Source organism: Octopus bimaculoides, chromosome 2, assembly GCF_046866305.1.
Source record: "Octopus bimaculoides isolate indiv1 chromosome 2, ASM4686630v1, whole genome shotgun sequence".
NCBI classification, from domain to species: Eukaryota; Metazoa; Mollusca; class Cephalopoda; order Octopoda; family Octopodidae; genus Octopus; species Octopus bimaculoides.
In genome coordinates, this window is record NC_142929.1 from 98,278,008 (window position 1) to 98,284,007 (window position 6,000).

Here is a 6,000-nt window from a genome sequence, read left to right on the forward strand (position 1 = left end):
GACATTTTGACCTTCATAGAATTCTTGATCTTTCATTAACCCCAAACATGTACAAAGAAAAAATATTCATAATTATAAAAACAGTAATACCAAGGGAAAAAACTTTATAACTATAAAAGGGTAACGTTAGACACATTCAAATAAATAAACATATTTTTTTAATTAATTAGCTGGCATAATTAATGGAACAGATTTTCTTGATGTGTATAAGCAAGGCCACTTGTATTTGGTTGGAAATTAATGAATTTTAGTCATAAATCACCTCACTCTTCTAAGTTCAATAAGTTTCTTTGCTTTGTTAAAACAACTCTATTTGTGTGGCTAAAACCAGTTTCAACATGTAGTGTAAGTAAAAATGGCTCAACTGCTGCACAAAGTAGGAGTATTTGGTAACATTATTTACACTATTCCAATACATACATCAATGAGTTCATCTTATGAGATTAAGTGTCTGAATTCTCTATTTCCAAATCAACCCAGTTAAGTAGGTGTATTTTCTTCAGGCCTTAAAACATACTGTAAAGCATCTTCTTAGTATTTCAAGTTGCATTATATATACCTTGAAGTCACAAAACGAAATGCTTTCAAATTTCCTTCTTCCAATTACAGAGTTTAAAAAATATTTAAAATGTCTACATACCTATAGAGATTTAAGTAAGCCTACATTGATGAGGAAAAGCCTACTAGGATTTATTTAAATTTGAATGAGAGTAGTTTTCTTACATTGCCACTGTTTCTGTACATTGTTAAATTTTTAATAGAACAGATGCCTTTTACATGTTTTTAACTCATTACACAGGGGTGATCTTACATTGGCAAGAAATTTCACAACTGAGTCATACAAATCAACAAACTCTTCGAAGCTATGACCTCTTGACAACCACATTACGGCGTGCAAAAGTAATTGTTTAAAGCTGCAACATTTTTTCCCCCATACCAAATTACAAACAGCCATGAATTGACCTAATATACACATTTGAAGACCATCAAGTGATTCTTGGCAACAAAAATAGTGTTTGTATAATACACAATGAAAAGTAGTAGGTACAGTATTTACCTAAACAGGTTTAGTATTTACGTAAACAGGAAGCCAAAACAGTCAAAATAATATTTGAGAATGTTACATGTTTACAACACTATAATATAGTTAAATTGTTTATCAGGTAGTTAAAAAAAATCAGAACATATCTGTGACGATAATGTAAGTGAATCCACCTATGGGGAAACAAGTATCACATAAAAGGTTTCACTGTCTTTTGATTTCAGCTAACAAATTATTATAACTATATGTTTTAAAGAAACAACACAAAATAAGCAATACAGATTAATCTATTATAAATTCTGTCTGTCCATTTGGGACCCCAGTTTCTCAATCTATGTTTGTTCTATATGGACACATTATACCTTTTTGGAATCAGAATGATTCTGGGATTGAAAATCTGCCCTTCATTTGGTTCTTGAACATCCAGTATTGGGATCTAATTTAAAAGCATTTGAGTTGCTACTTCTAGCAGGTAAAGTTTGGCTGATTCACGTCATCTTGGTGAGCGTTTGTCAGATGACATCAGAGATCATGAGGGAGATAAATGACATTCACTTCATTAATTCTATGTTGAGATAGGCAGGAGTGGCTGTGTGGTAAGTAGCTTGCTTACCAACCACATGGTTCTGGGTTCAATCCCACTGCGTGGCACCTTGGGCAAGTGTCTTCTGAGGTGCAGGAGTGGCTGTGTGGTAAGTAGCTCGCTTACCAACCACATGGTTCCAGGTTCAATCCCACTGCGTGGCACCTTGGGCAAGTGTCTTCTGCTATAGCCTCGGGCCGACCTGTCGTATATATGTATGTATATATATGTATGTGCGTTTGTGTGTCTGTGTTTGTCCCCGCAACATCGCTTGACAACCGATGCTGGTGTGTTTACGTCCCCGTAACTTAGCGGTTTGGCAAAAGAGACCGATAGAATAAGTACTAGGCTTACAAGGAATAAGTCCTGGGGTCGATTTGCTCGACTAAAGGTGGTGCTCCAGCATGGCCGCAGTCAAACGACTGAAACAAGTATAAGAACTTTGAGACAAATTGGCCAACATTTGGAATTCAACTTAGGACTGGAACAATAGAATGATTACATTACAGAATTAATTCTCGTCCGTCCTTAACTTCTGATCAAACACTACTGGGGCATATAGTCATTATAGATGTATTATAGTCATGCTATTTAGCTCTCCTCAGTTTTGGGCTGCAGGTCCAAGTAGCCCTCCATAGGAGCTAGCTTAAAAGTCTGCATGGGGTGCAGCTTTTAATCTAGCTATATATAAATCATAAATGCAGATTATCAACTTGTATTTCATTGCAATAATGTATATCTTTATATTTCATATATGAATGTCAACTTTCAACTGCATAAGTTGAATTAATCCCTTCTGATCCCACATATTTATTATGCATAATGCCCTTTGGGGATATAAATCATCTAAATTGATGAATAGGTTTTTGCTGATACTAAATAAATTTAATGGTTCTCTCATATTAATCTACTCACAGATTCAAAACAATAATTGTTTGCTTTGAATAATAATGATTTGATGATTGTTGATTTAATATATGTCACTAATAACAATGAAAATCTACTTTGATGACAATTTTAAGATTATCAAGGTGACTTACATCCCGCAAAGTAACATTTTCTTTTGGTGTAGAAAGTCGCCTGAATATTCTGTAGATACAAAAATACAGAAGAAATTAGCTTAATTCCAAAGAGTAGAGAACAGAATGACTTACAATGTTACTAGGATCAGAAATGAGAATCATAAAACTCTGAAATGTTAAACATTGTAATTACAGTGCCCTAACACACACGCACGCATGCACACACACACACACACATGGTTACCAAGCTAGGACCCAAACTATATGGTCTCAAGTTCAGTCCCACAGAGCAGCAACTTGGACAGATGTCTTCTATAGGAGCCCCAGGCTTACCAAAGCCTTCTGGGTGGATTTTGTAGATGAAAACAAAGAAGCCTGCTGCACACACACACACACACACACACACACACACACACACACACACACACACACACACACACACACACACACCAGTGTGTGTGTGTATCCTTGCCTTGTAAATGAGCATCACCATCATACAAGCAGTGTTGTTTGTTTTTAGTCTTCCATGAAAAACATGTCTGGCTAAGGGAAAATATTGGAAAGAGGTGAGGCCTAGTGGCGGGAAGGCTAGCTGCTATTGAGAATTTGCCTCAGTAAATTGCATTTGACCCACACATGCATGGAAAAGTGGGCACTGAATGATGATATATGGCGGTGGATCTCCATTGGTTGACAATGAAGATTCAGTAGTTTAATCACTAGAATTACCTGCTCCTGATTATTAACTTGTAAGTGGCTGAGCATTCCACACATGCACACACACACATTCACATGTATACCCTTAATGTAATACATCAGTAGAATCAGCATGAGGCAGTTTGCGATAAGGCTGTACCTTTTGAATTAGAGGTACAGTCTACTTGGCAGGGTTCTATGCAGTTTTTTGTGTAAACAATTTCACTTACATGGTATAGAGCAACTTGAGGTTATAGAAAATGACATTTTGTCCAATATGCCGTGTAATGGGACCAAATCTGGGCCCTTTCGGTTGTGAAGCTTTTGTCCACTCTCACACTCTAACTATGGAGCTTTTGTCCTAAGAGGCTTCTTTGTCCTACACTCATAAAATTTACTAATTCATAGTGTGTCTGCATTTCTGTCTGTCGTCCTGACAAATACATCATGAGAATAGTACTTCCACATAAATCTGAATTTTGTGACAATGCTAACATATTCTTTACTAAAGAGAAATTTGCATAACTTTAGCTGCCCATGTGTATGTGTATTAAGTGATGATAGAAAAACAGTGGATGTTTAATTCAGTTAATCTCTGTTGATATAGTTTACGATAATTCATTAACTATAGAACTAAATACTACTTGTGTATTTACAACCCGTACACACAAGTAAAATGAATAACCAACATAAGGGCATCTCAGCTGAAATGAAAATGAAAAAAGCTAAAGTGCTCTTTATCACTTTTGACAAGTACTGGCATATTTCTGAAACATACGCCAGTGTTTACTGTTAAGCATCATTTCATTTTGGGTTAGGGTCAAGATGTGTATAAACATGTATGAAATTATGTGTACACATAATTATAAATCTGTATATATATCATATACAAATAAGATATATGCGAAAACCTATTTTCACGGGTTTTTATTTGGTCAATGGAGCTAATCCTTACTTTTTTTTTCATTCTGAAGGTCCAATAAATAACATTGATGTCATCTTAATGAACGAAAGCCAGTGCATTTCCTACAGGAAAAGAGCAAGGAAGAGGAAAATTCGAAATATATTTTCCCCTTCCGTATGACAAACCAATTTAGGTTCTAGTATTTAGGTAGGCATTACGGCATTACTTAAATACAGAGTTCCCAATGCATCTAAGAAACAATGTTTTATAATGCATACATGTTTGAGTTAAGGTTAAGGTTAGGGTTTAGGTTTAGGGTTGGGGTTTAGTCTTAGGGTTAGGATTAGGGTTGGTTTTAGGGTTAGGGTTACATAGATGCATCAGGACCTCTGTATTTAAGCAGTACCGGCGTTACAATATTACGAGTATTTTGCTTTGTTTTCTTTTCTTATTTAATGTTTGTACTTAAAGCAGATCAGGGTTTAATGTGAAATGAATAGTTATAAAACAATTTGATTGCTATAACATAATTAGTACAGAATAAATAAAATATTTACTTGCTCATTTTCTGGTATTATATCCCCAACCACTAACTCTTCTGCCAATGGTTCTGGGAGTTACCCGTAATTTATTTTCGCATATATCTTTAATTGATATTCTATATTACTGCTTCAAACATCTGGTAAAACCTAAACGTCACAAAATTCCCCGTGTTTCTTTTTGTTCTCTTTTCTTTCCAATCAAATACCTGAAGAAACAAACAATTCACCATTACGAATGAAATATGACACACCCTGCCCAACCAAATATCTATTTTGTTACCTGTACTTATATCTTCTTTAATTGATATTCTATATTACTGTTTCAAACATCTAATAAAACCTAAACGTCACAAAATTCCCCGCGTTTCTTTTCCTTCTCTTTTCTTTCCAATGAAATGCTTGAAGAAACAAACAATTCACCATTACGAATGAAATATGACACACCCCGCCCAACCAAATATCTATTTTGTATTCATACTATTGGAGTTAACAAAAAAGAAAACCAAAAACAACTATACAACTATTAATTTCATGAGCAGGCTGTTCTGTTGATCAGAACAAATGGAACCCTCGACGTCGTTAGCGACGGAGTGCCAACAACAACAATTTTCTGGAGGGTACGAATTACATTCTTCTTTATTGAATTATTTAATTGTGTTTTTTTTTTTTCTAAATTATATACATATATTTTATATTTGGAAATTTGATTTAGTATTGATAGATTGAATTTTTCCCTGTAAGTTTTGGACTTTATTCCTTAATTTTATTATTACATATATATATATATATATGTGCGTGAGAAGACCCGGCAAGCTAAATAAGATCGTTGCCAGTGCCCCTAGACTGGCTCTTGTGCGGGTGGCACATAAGATGCACCATTTTGAGCGTGGCTGTTGCCAGTACCGCCTGACTGGCCTTCGTGCACGTGACACGTAAAAGCACCTACTACACTCTCTGAGTGGTTGGCGTTAGGAAGGGCATCCAGCTGTAGAAACTCTGCCAAATTTAGATTGGAGCCTGGTGTTGCCATCTGGTTTCACCAGCCCTCAGTCAAATCGTCCAACCCATGCTAGCATGGAAAGCGGACGTTAAACGACGATGATGATGATGATGATATATATATATATATATATATATATATATATATATATATATATATCAGGTTGTTTTAATCGATTTTCTCTGTAAGTATGGGGGGCTAGGAAAAAATA

At 35.3% G+C, this 6,000-nt stretch overlaps 1 protein-coding gene and 1 long non-coding RNA gene across 2 annotated transcripts in view; both read right to left on the bottom strand.

Moving 5' to 3' along the window:
* LOC106869112 (bridging integrator 3) overlaps positions 1-3,663 on the bottom strand; it is a 50,372-nt gene extending 46,709 nt beyond the window's left edge. Inside the window, exons 1-2 of the mRNA XM_014914658.3 lie at positions 3,574-3,663; positions 2,666-2,714 (exon numbers count right to left, since the gene is read on the bottom strand). The gene's annotated coding sequence lies outside the window, so the exon portion shown is untranslated. The remainder of the gene's footprint in view (positions 1-2,665; positions 2,715-3,573) is intronic.
* Positions 3,664-4,803: 1,140 nt separating this feature from the next.
* On the bottom strand, positions 4,804-5,811 carry LOC149137169 (uncharacterized). Its single transcript, XR_016240691.1, has 2 exons — positions 5,070-5,811; positions 4,804-4,995 (listed from the first exon to the last, which is right to left on the bottom strand). It is a non-coding gene; the product is annotated as an uncharacterized LOC149137169 (long non-coding RNA).
* Between the last annotated feature and the right edge of the window lie 189 nt (positions 5,812-6,000).